General features: G+C 40.4%; 1 long non-coding RNA gene and 1 pseudogene across 1 annotated transcript in view; both read right to left on the reverse strand.

Moving 5' to 3' along the window:
• Nucleotides 1-307: 307 nt before the first annotated feature.
• LOC123600622 overlaps nucleotides 308-12,687 on the reverse strand; it is a 58,204-nt gene continuing 45,824 nt past the window's right edge. The window contains exon 4 of the long non-coding RNA XR_006713704.1: nucleotides 308-501. This is a non-coding gene — a long non-coding RNA (uncharacterized LOC123600622). The remainder of the gene's footprint in view (nucleotides 502-12,687) is intronic.
• Nucleotides 10,048-10,823, reverse strand: LOC123600621 (annotated as a pseudogene).

Here is a 12,687-nt window from a genome sequence, read left to right on the forward strand (position 1 = left end):
AACATCATAGAGAAATTTCAAACTTAGAAGCAGCCTTAAAAGCTTGATAGTTATGCCACTTACTCGTTTTTCCTTGGGATGCAAATGTAACTAGGTCAGACTCTCTAAGGTTCCTTCTTTCTCTGGCCCATCATTTTGGTAAAATCTGGATCCGGACAATCCAGTTCCTCCATCTCTCATTTACTCCCAGGGCTGGAGCCTCCGGGATCGGCTTCCTTTGATGAGGAAGGCATCATCCTTCTTCGCCCTCCAGCCAGTCTCCTCTGTAAGTCTGTATGGGAAAAAATACAGATACTTACAAAGCAGGTTGTCAAAGCCTCAGGTACGATTTATTTAAATGTCAAGGAAAACTCAGACTGCCAGTCTTTACATCCGTCAAGTCATTCTTCACATGAACATGCAAACCAAGGTGTCTTTCCTTTGCTGTTGCTTTACTCTCCGTCTGTTTTCTGGACTCCAAGGTAGCAGCACCTCCTCATTCAGCAACCTTTTGCGAAGCACCTGCCAAGAACCAGGCACTGTGGAGGGCACGGGGCATCACATACGTCACATACTCGTCCCTACCCTTTTGAGGCCACTCCTCATCTTCCCAACACGTCTTTATGGCAGACTGCATTAGCTAGGGAATATGCACAGTATTTGCTTTCAAATCACAGTTGGGATTGTTTCCCTGAGTAGGCTCCTGTAGACCTTATTCATGGCGTATTTATTCACTTGTTAGCCTCAACTAGTGCTACTTTTTTTTGCCTGCAGTTTAACCATTTTTCTTTCTGAATACCCCCACTGAAAGCTGATCTAACATTATCTTATGGACGTTGACCCTTGTCTGAATTATCTTGGGGGCCAAGGGTCCTAATGCATCACAGACTGTCAGACCACACATTGGTGCTGGACCATCAGGTACACATCAGTCGTGTGGGTAAAGGTCAGAATCATCAGATAAAGACCCAGAAGACTCACGCACAAAAATGAAAAGGCTCTAGCACTCAACCTGTGTCTGAGTTTTGTCCCTGATATAACACAATTAAAAAACAGGGAATCTAGGGGCACCAGGGTGGCTCAGTCGGTTGGGTGTCCGACTTCGGCTCACGGTCCATGAGTTCGAGCCCCGTATCAAGCTCTGTGCTGCCAGCTCAGAACCTGGAGCCTGTTTTGGGTTCTGTGTCTCCCTCTCTCTCTGTCCCCTCCCCCTCTCATGCTGTGTCTCTCTCTGTGTCTCAAAAAAACAGCAAACAAATTTTTTTTAAGTTAAAAAAAAAGCAGGGAATCTATTTTTTAGACTTACCTAAAAATACCTAAAACTAGATTCATCTAAAAATCTATTTGAAACAGAGATCTAAACAGGCTGTAGATCCTAGAATGCCTCTTCACATTTTTAACTATTATAGTCTATAAAATTATACTTGGTATTTGTAGCTAAATAATTGTCACTTCTTACCAGGTGATAATTTCTACTGGAGACCTATAATTAAGTGAAAAAGAAATAAGCCAAACACATTACGTGAAAAAGAAAGAAGAATTTGTCACTTCACAAGCTGTGCCTTAAACATCTTACCAAATTTTTACATGTTCGTGCATCAGAATCAGAGACTATAGTAGGTAATTTGTCTATTAGCAAAAGAAAAATTGTGAGATTGACAAAGAATTGTAATGCACTGTTAATGAATGTTAATGATACTACTCTCATAAAAGGGATGCGTTGGTTTTTACTTTTTTGAAAAGCTGATTCATATCTTTTAAGTAGGATGTCATATCAAAATGATGGTTTCCTTCAAGGAATTTCCTTGTTTCCTTAAATAGTGAGGGGGGGAAATGGTGTTAAAGTTTAAAAGCTCTCTAGGCTTCGATACTTTGAAGAATATGGTAAGATAAGCTAGCGACCATATACTTTTATGTATTTTTTTTTAACTTTTTTTTTTTCAACGTTTATTTATTTTTGGGACAGAGAGAGACAGAGCATGAACGGGGGAGGGGCAGAGAGAGAGGGAGACACAGAATCGGAAACAGGCTCCAGGCTCTGAGCCATCAGCCCAGAGCCTGACGCGGGGCTCGAACTCCCGGACCGCGAGATCGTGACCTGGCTGAAGTCGGACGCTTAACCGACTGCGCCACCCAGGCGCCCCTACTTTTATGTATTTCCAATGAGATGTAAGTTGGTTCGGTATTGCTGAAAAAAAGTCTGACACCATATCAGGAGTCCTCAGTGTATTCATATTCTTTGATCATTAATCTATGTCTAAGAGTTTACACTAAAAAATAAGGAAATGGTTTAATACACACACATACAAATACGTTTAACACAGCATTATACATATTAGTGCAAGCTTGAGGACAAGCTAAATGTCCCAAACAAAAGTTAGGGGTGTGGCTCAGTCAGTTGAGTATCTGACTCTTGATTTTGGCTCAGGTCATGGTCTCAGGATTGTGAAATCACTACCCACATGGGGCTCCAAGCTAAATATGGAGCCTGTTTAAGATTCTCTCTCTCTCTCTCTCTCTGCCTCTCCCCTGCTAATTTTCTCTGTCTCTCTCTCTCCAAAAAAAAAAAAAAAAAAAAAAAAAAAGTTAAAAAAAAAGAGAAATGTAATGTTTAGTATACAACAGAAAAATTGCATTTTTGAAATGACATGTAAAATATAATTACATGTAAAAGTGCTAAAATTTAACATGTTACATGTTAAAATCAAGATATAAAACATTACATGCAATGTAATCCCAGTTAAAAATTATTATGTTTCTATATGCATGAGAAGGTCTGGAAACAAAAATAGTGGCTGTTATTCCTAAGCAGTAAAAAATACACTTAAAATTTTGAAAATATTGTCCACATTCTCTCAAGTAACTTTTAATGACAAGATATTATTAAATCACATTTAGACACCTTAAACATAATCTTTACTTAACAATATAACTTTTATACTTTTTTTTAAAGTAGACTCCACATCCAGCATGGAGCCCAACGCAGGGTTTGAACTCACAACCCTGAGATCAAGACCTGAGCTAAGATCAAGAGTCAGATACTTATCTGATTTTGGCTCAGGTCACGAGCTCACGATTACGGGATCAAGCCACGCATCAGGCTCTGTGCTGAATGTGGAGCCTGCTTAGGATTCTCTCTTTCCCTCTTTCTCTCTGCCCTGCCCCTGCTCGTGCTCACACGTGTTCACTCTCTCGCTCAAAAACAACAAAAAAGAGTCGGGCCCTTAACCAACTGAGCCACCCAGGTGCCCCTCTATCATTTAAATACTGTAAGCATAAAATTTCGAAAGGTTGGGTGAAACAGAAGCAAACTTGGATTGCTAACATTACATAACTCATGAACAAAGTGGGAGGAATGAAAAGAACAGTGCTCAACAAAGCATTATTATTTTTTGCTTTATTGAGCTGTAATATCCATATAATAAATTGCAATATATTTAAGGTATAAAATGTTTTGACATATTTATACTCTCATGAAACCATCACCACGATGTGGATACTGAATGTTAATACCATTCTAAAATGTTTCCTTGTACATTTTCATAATCTATTCCTCACTTCCCCCAACCGAAGTTCAGGCAACCACTGCATTAGATTCTTGTTGCTACAGATTAGTTTGCATTTCCCAGAATTTTATATAAATGAACTCATTCACCTTGTACTTTTTGGCCATGCTTTTTTCACCTTAGAATAATTACTCTGAGATTCATTCATGCTGTTACATGTATGAATAGTTTCGCTTTCACCGTGGAATAGTGTTTCCTATATCACAATATGCTTATCCATTTGAGCATTCATAGACATTTGAGTTGTTTCCAGTTTTTGGCTCTTATAGACAAAGCGTCCATGAGCATTTATGTATAAATCTTTGTGTAGAATGTACTTCTGTTTCTCTTGAGTAAATGTCCAGGCGTGGAATGGCTGGGTCGAATTATACGTATGTGTACAACTTACCAAGAAATTGCCAAACAGGTTTTCACGGTGGCTGCACCTGTTCACATTTCCACCGGCAGTGTATGAGAATTCCAGTTTTTTCCTACTCTCACCAACACTTGATATTGTCAGCCTTTTTAATTGTTGCCAATCTAGTAGTTGGGTAGTGATATCTCATTATGATTTTAATTTGTAATTTGTATTTCTTTAGTGGCTCATGATGACCTTTTCATGTGTTGTCATCCATTATCCTCTTTGCTAAAGTGTTCAATTATTTTGTCCATTTTAAATAAAGGTCACCTTCTGGTTGGTTTATAAGAGATATTTGTATATTCCAGATAAAGTCTTTTGTATGATAAAGGTTTTGCAAAGATTTTCTCCAAGTGTGTGGCTTGCTTTTTCATTTTCATGGCAGTCTTTTTTTTTTTTTTTTAACGTTTATTTATTTTTGAGACAGAGAGAGACACAGCATGAACGGGGGAGGGGCAGAGAGAGAGGGAGACACAGAATCGGAAGCAGGCTCCAGGCTCTGAGCCATCAGCCCAGAGCCCGATGCGGGGCTCGAACTCGCGGACCGCGAGATCGTGACCTGAGCTGAAGTCGGACGCTCAACCAACTGAGCCACCCAGGCGCCCCTCATGGCAGTCTTTAAAAAAAATTTTTTTTAATGTTTATTTATTTTTGAGAGAGAGAGACAGAGAGACAGAATGTGAGCAGGGGAGGGGCAGAGAGAGGAAGACACAGAATCCGAAGCAGCCTCCAGGCTCCGAGCTGTCAGCACAAAGCCCAATGCGGGGCTCGAACTCACGAACCACAAGATCATGACCTGAGCTGGAGTCGGATGCTTAACCGACTGAGCCACCCAGCTGCCCCCATGGCAGTCTTTTAAAGAGCAAAAATTTTTTATCTTGATGAAGTACAATTTACTATTTTTTTTCCTTTTCACTTAGTGCTTTTTGTGTCATATTTAAGATCAATTTAACAAACCAAATGTCACTAAGGTTTTCCCCTATGATTTCTTCTAGCTTTAATTTTATATTTAGGCCTATACCATAATAGATTTTAAGTTAATTTTTGCATATGATGTGAAGTAGATTTTGAGGTTCATTTTTGAGGGGTATAGTTATCCAAATTTTCTAGTAGTATTTATTAAAAAGATTTTCCTTTCCTCATTGAATTGCCTTAGTACCTTTGTAGAAAACCAACTGAATTTATTTCTAGACACTCTTCCTAAATGTCTATTTTATGCCAATTCCGCACAACTTTGATTACTGCAGATTTATCATTTTTTTAATGTTTGAGAGAGAGACTGTGGGTGGAGGAGGGGCAGAGAAAGAAGGGGAGAGAGAGAATCCCAAGCAGGCTCTGTGCTATCAGCACGGAGACCAACTCGGAGCTTGATCTCACAAGCCGTGAGATCACCACCTAAGTCAAAATCAAGAGTCGGATGCCTAACTGAATGAGACACCCAGGTGCCCCTAGTAATTATGAAATCAAATGGTGTGTATCTATTAACTTTATTTCTTGTTTTGAGTATTTGAGGTACTTTGCATTTTCATATAAATTTTAGAATCAGTTTATGAAAAGCTACAGAAGACAAAAATTAGTGGTTTTGATTGGGATTTCACTGAATTTAAAGATTAACTTGGGAAGAATTGATATTTTAACAATACTGATTCTTCTAATTTATGAAAACATTTTATGTCTCCATTAATTTAAGTCTTCTCTAATTTCTCTAAGCAATGTTTTAGAGTTTTTGATGTATAGGTCTTAAACATGTTTGGACAGCTTTATCCCTAAATATTTAATATTTCTGCTGCTATTATAAATGGCATTGATTTTTAAATTTCAAGTTGAGATTGTTCTTCACTAGTATATAGAAATATGCTTGATTTTTATATATTAATCTTGTATCCTGTAACATTGGTACATTCAATTATTAATTTTAGTACATTTTTTTTGTAATTCCATCAGATTTTATATAGGTGATCATGTTGCCTGTAAATAAAAATAGCTTTATTCCTTTCTGATATGTGTCTTTTATTTCTTTTTCCTACTTTATTGCATAGCCTAAGATCTCCAGTACAGTCTTTTTATGTTTTTTCCCTTTTTATTTAATTATTTATATTTTTAGAGCGAGTGAGCCTGTGAGCATGTGCAAGTGGAGGAGGGGCAAAAAAAGAGAGGGAGAGAGAGTCTCCAGCAGGCTCCACACCCCATTTGGAGCCCAATGTAGGGGCTCCACACGGGGGTCAATCTCATGACTCTGAGGTCATGACCTGAGCCGATCTCAAGAGTCAGACGCTTAACTTACTGGGCCACCCAGGTGCCCCTCTGGTATAATCTTAAGTAGAAGTAGTGAGAACAGATATCCTTGCCTCATTCCCAATGGTAGGGAAAAGGCATTCAGCCTTCGCTATTAAGTATGATATTAGCTATTGGTTGTCCTTTATGAGATTAAGGGAAATCCTTTCTATTTGTATTTTGCTGAGAGTTTTGTAATGGATGTTGAATTTTTAAATATTTTGAGTATTGAAGGTTTGAGCAATTACTTTAATTTAACCTTAATTTCTGCACCAAATACATATGAGTAAGTCATCTTTTAGTTTTTGTCTGTAAAATTTTCAATGGCTTTATAGTATCTCCAACGAATAAAAATGATGAATTTTCTCACTCATATTAAACGATAAATTCTCAGCTTCTTTATGGCAGCTTCAATAATAAATAGAACCTTGAGTGATTTGAGATTGAGGACTATTTTCTCCCCACAAGAAATAATTAAAATTTTAGTTTTGGCATATTGTGACAACGAGGGAAGTTAATTAGGCAGCAATGACTGCAATGTGCTGATAAATACAGATCTTTGGTTTCATAGACCTCTGTGTGTGACCGCAAGTATGTATTGCAGGTGAGGTTTGGGTGGCAGTGCTGTGTCTGTTCTGCACTCCTCTTTGAATAAGTGGAAGCCAACCTGCCATATAGACATTGTGGCTCTCTTTATTTATTGTAATGGGGCATCACAAAGCACAGATTTTAAGGGATGCGGACTAAGGTAAAGTTGGCCTTGATGTAGACTAATGAAATCAAAAGAACCATTGAAAATAAAATTCCCCAAACACCCAGAATCAAAAAGCTGATACCAAAGACCCATTGTTTCTTATCATAGGTGCATAATGTACCATTTTCTGAAAATACACAAAGATAGTATCATAACTTCCAGGCAGATTGTCAGGAAATCCTCTTTAAAAAAAAGAAAGAAAGAAAACAGCCACACCTAATTTACTATTATTTGAAAAAAAACCCATTGGTTTGTGTGATAAAGACTAAAATAGACTGATTATACACCTGGCCAGCAGCCAAGCCCTTCTTCTGTGAACTCTGAGATAATGGACCTTCATTGTTCAGTTTGTTATCATTGCCAATTCCTGCCAGACTGGTCCTCAGCAGTTACGTGGGCTTCTGCCATTTATCAAGCCTGACCCTTAAAAATCTCTCTCTACTTGTCCAAAACAACAATTCATTTGTTTAGTAAACATACATTTGACAAAATTTGAAGGTTCACAAGTAATTGGTTAAGTTTCCACTCTTTGTAAATAGAGGGAAATGTCACAATTTTCCCTAAGGCAGCAATATAGCTGTGTAAAACCATATTGCCTCAGGGAAAGCAGTAAAATCAGCTACATTTATCTTTGGTGGAGACATCTCCCTTCTTTAATTTGACAATGAATCATTTTAGATCTCGCTAAAATACACATTTTCTATTATTTAAAGGAAGTCATATTTGGTGAAACATCAGATAACAAACTCCAGCATGCAGAATTAGTGACAGTGTTACAAAACTATATAGCTTTAAAGCAAAAAGGGATCTGAATCACTCAGGGATCTGAGAAGTTCTTGTAGAAATCTTATGCCAGCTTTGGTCTTCTAGAGATGAAGATTTCATTGTGTCCTTTGGTCTTTGTACCATTTAACTTCTATACTACCGGGGTCAGAAAGTTCTTTTGTCGAGATTTCTTTTTGCATTTTAATCACAAAATCCTCCAGTCTGCTCTTTTTAGGAATAGGATCTTTTTTCTCAGTTAGACTCTAAACCTGCTCCTCGGAGATGGTCCTATATATACTTATAAGTGTGCTTCCTTCTGATGTGGGTGTGTAAGTCTATGTTACAAAACAGACTGTAAGGGAGAAAGATAGGAAGACAAATAAAAACAGAAGGAAAAAGTCTACATTCAGTTCCTAAATTCACCTTGGAAAATTCTGAAAAGTGAGCCCAGAAATAAAAATTAAAGAAGAGAAAGACAGGAAGTAGGAATGTAAATACCGACGTATTAGTCACAGAAAATTATGATGGATTTTTGTTAGTGTCCTACTTGACTTGCTTACATTCTGCAGAAGAGATTAAGGCAAGGCAACATATAGCATCTTAATACAAAGGAAGAAAAAGTATCTTTTTTAAAGGTAGGAATCTACTTCCAAAATGTCCCTCAACCTCTGGCAATTTGAGAGTTGAGCGAACAGCCAGCCGTGTGTCCCGTCAGTGAGACTGGCTGAGCTGGTAGGCAAGCTGAGTTAGGGGAACTTTCTCTGGCTTCCTCAAAGCTCTTACACATCCCAGAAGTTCACAACAATATTTGTCCACGAGTTCCATGGGTCATCTGTGGGGTTGAGTCGCAGTGTTTTCCTCAAGGCTGGAATCTCCAAGACCCCACTCCCTGGGAAGGAGGAGGAAGAAACGACAGGGCAGGATCCAGGACTGGGACTGGGTTTGCTTCCGTGGCCATGTTAACAGCCTGAGCAATTGTGGGCACTGCTTATGAACTCCGCCACTGCCCCACCCCCAGTGGGTCACCTACCTTCTTGTGCTTCCAGATATCCTGTGGCTTAATATGAGGCACTAATCTAATTGTAGCGATCATTTCACAATATATACAGATCTCAAAGGATCCTGTTGTACACCTTGAACATAACACCAATGTTATATGTCAACTGTATGTCAATAAAACTGGAAAAAACTAAATAAAGGCACTGAAGACTATTTATTTCAGGGGCCGTTCTAAGATATGACGGCAGGATTTCCTGCCAGAGAAGACAGATGCTTTTCTTTAGAATAATAAACATTCCACAATTCCATAGAGGCAATCCTTTGTTTGTTTCTCCAGCCGGACGATGGGAAGTCACAGGCCTCACGCCCAAGGCCGCTGCGTGAGCACAAACTTCCAGAGAAAGCACAAAGGAAAGGTAGAAATCCCTAGGAAGAAAGGTAGGAGTGTGCCCTGCGGTCCAGAACCCCTCCCCACCGTTTCTCTCGGCCACCAACGATTCCCTGGCTCTAAGGCCATCGCCACCCTGTGTGCTTCTGCAGCATTTCCATTATTTACCCTGATTTAAGTGTGGGAAATCACTTTCCCCCTTGGTTCAGCTGGGACCTGATTGGAATTAAAAATCAAAACAAAACAAAACACTGAAGGAAAAGCAAGCAAATATAAGAGCAGAGAAATGGATAGGTTTACATAGATTTTTTTTTTTTTATCCTAATCTCACCGAGGTCCAGGCTGCTTAGCTTGGCTCTGTTTGTAGAGTTTGCCAAGCTCCGGTGCTGTTTCTTGGCCTCCACGCCGTCTGGCCTGATGGCGTTCGAGGCTGGATGGAGCTCCTCAGATTTCTGGTGCAGTGTTACTTTGGAACAAACGATCTCTGGTGGAATCTCAGGAAGGATTTTTGGTTCCTTTCTGGCACTTGCTTCCGTGCCTATTCTCTGGGATCAGCCCTGGGATTGTCAGCTGCAGCTTGGGGCTCAACTGCTTTTCTTCTCATGCCACCCCCTCGCCTCACTTCCCCCCAGCCCCAACTCTGTCTGCCCAGCTTTGCCTCTCTTTCTAAGTAGGAAAAGCATTTGCCTCGCTGACCTGACAGGATCCTGCTCCATTTATGTTCAGCATTGCCATTCTGGTTAGTCTTCATGACTCTGGCCCTTGGAAATCCTGCTTTGCTCTAATCCCTTCTTTTCTGCCTCATTGGTCTGTCTCAAGTGGGTTGTTAGGGCTGGGTTTACCCTTTGGGGGAAATACAGCAGTTTCTAAATTATAGTCTCCATCAACATCTGTAGGGTGATCCCTACATATCAACACGACCAGGTTGGGTGGCTGTTCTGTTCACACCTTCTATGTCTTCACCAATTTTCTGTCTAGTTGTTCCACTGGTCACTACAAGAGGAGCTCTGAAGTCTCCAACTGCAACTGGCAGAACTCCCTCTCCTTTCTGTTCTGTCAGTTTTGACTTCATGTTTTTGGGAGCCGATTTTAGATATTCTTTTACAATTTTTTTTAAACCAGAACATTTATTGTGTGACTAATCACTGAAATCCTTCAGATGAACTGGATGCTGCAACAGCTGCCCTCTTGTTCCTTCATGGAATCCAGGTCGGAATCTGTGGTGTGTAATTTTTAGGTGCCTCATTTGACCGGTCCCAGTGGTATTTCTTCCTTTAGCCTTGGCACTCCAGTTATACTTTCTCTTCCGCTTGGCAAGATAGCCACATTTGCCACAGGTTGACTTCTGAAGGCGGTAGGCCTTCAAGCCACAGCGGCGGCTAAACGCATGCGTCTTATTGCGGTGCTTTCCAAATGTTGATGTCCCCTTCGTCATCTTTTTTCCGTGGCTCAGACCAAAGAGCTCTGTTTACAATTATTAAATCTTGACTGACTTATCAATCAAAGGTCATGAGAAATAGTTTTCTTAGAGTATTTTTGAACAATATATCTGGCCTAGCTACTATACACTTTGTTTGCGTCTTCCCATCCTTTTGCTTTCAACCTGTTTTGAGTCTTTGAATCTAGGGGCGCCTGGGTGGTTGAGCGTCCAATTTCAGCTCAGGTCATGATCTCACAGTCCGTGAGTTTGAGCCCCGCGTCGGGCTCTGTGCTGGCAGGTCAGAGCCTGGAGCCTGCTTCAGATTCTGTCTCCCTCTCTCTCTGCCCCTCCCCCATTCATGCTCTCTCTCTCTCTCTCTCTCTCTCTCAAAAATAAATAAGCATTGGGGCGCCTGGATGGCTCCGTCGGTTAAGCGTCCGACTTCGGCTCAGGTCACAATCTCACGGTCCGTGAGTTCGAGCCCCGCATCGGGCTCTGGGCTGATGGCTCAGAGCCTGGAGCCTGCTTCTGATTCTGTGTCTCCCTCTCTCTCTGACCCTCCCCCGTTCATGCTCTGTCTCTCTCTGTCTCAAAAATAAATAAACATTAAAAAAAAAATTAAAAAAAAAATAAATAAGCATTAAAACATAAAATGAAACCAAGCTGTCCACACCCAGACAAGGGGAGAATCTTAGATATATGTTTTTTTTTTTCCTCAAGGGTTTCTCTTTGTCCAGGTAATAGACATTTTTCTATTTTATCCTACTTATGATTATTTGAGCTTCTCGGATCTGCAGAGTTAAGTTTTCCATCAAATTTGAGAAGTTTTTGGCCATTATTTCTTCGAATATGTTTTCCTGCCCCATTTTGTCTCTCGTTTCTTTCTGGGATTCCTATTTCGTGTTTGATGTTTGTCTCACAAGCCTTCGGGGCTCTCTTCACTTTCCCTGAATCTTTTTTTCATTCTGCTCTTCAGACTGAATAATTTCCAGTGCTCTATTTGGAGCTCACTGATACCTCCTTCTGCCATCTCCAATCTGTTGTTGAACCCATTTAGTGATTTTTTGGAAAATGTCAGTGTGGTTTTTTTCAACTCTAGAATCTGTGTGTGTGTGTGTGTGTGTGTGTGTGTGTGTGTGTGTGGTTTCTATTTCTCTTCTGACATCCTTGAGCTGTTGAATTGTCATATTTCCTTTAATTATTTGAACGTATTTGTCATAGTTGCTTTGAGATCTTTTCCTGATAAAGTCGACATCTGGGCTGACTAGAAGTCAGTTTCTATCAAATACTTTTGTCTCTCAAGTATGAGTCACGCTTCCCTGTTTCTTCCCACATCTCATAATTTTTTTGTAGAAAACTGGACCTTTTAACTAAATGTTGTAGCAACTATGAATTTTGACGTATTTTTTTGTAGTACTGCGGAATTACCTTCCCCCACAGTACGCAGCTGCTGACGTGTCTGCTGAGATTTTTTTAATTGTAATTTTTATTTCCCGCGGCCTGATTTCCTAGGGTTTCCTTTTATGTCTGCATCGCTTAATAGTCAGCCAGTGACCCGGGCAGAGGTTGTTTTCAAACACCCCGAGCCTGCGAGGCCTCCACACTCCACTGATCCATCCATGTGGCGGGTCAGCAGTACATTCGAAGCTTAGCCGGTTGTCACGTGTCCTTCGGTGTTGCTTTCTACGGAGCTCTGCTGGGTCTCCTCTGGGCATGTGTGCAGCTTCCCAGTCATCCAGGGATGTGTGGAGAGTGTACTTAGCATGGCGGAGATGAGTTAATCCTTCAGTGTCACCCTCAGATGCAGACAAGTAAAAACCACAGAAGCGCGAGACACTGATACAGTCATGAAGAGGTGTCTTGGAAGAGGAAGAGCTGAAGAAATTACTTGTCAAATATCACGGGAGAGGAAACCATCATGGGGCCGTTCACTCAGTCGCTGAGGAGGTAGTTCATGTGTGTCTCTTAAAATGTTAGGCTACCTCATTGTATTGTGACCCGGTGGTCCTATATATATTTTAAGTCCAACTTGTCAATATGGCATAAAATACCCTTTAATATCTAGTGTGGTGTCTTCTCACCAGCCTCCTTCTCCTCTTGGCATCCACTGCCGCACCCCCATGAGGTCCCCACATCTCCTGTAAC

The sequence above is a fragment of the Leopardus geoffroyi genome, chromosome D1 (assembly GCF_018350155.1).
Source record: "Leopardus geoffroyi isolate Oge1 chromosome D1, O.geoffroyi_Oge1_pat1.0, whole genome shotgun sequence".
NCBI lineage: Eukaryota > Metazoa > Chordata > Mammalia > Carnivora > Felidae > Leopardus > Leopardus geoffroyi.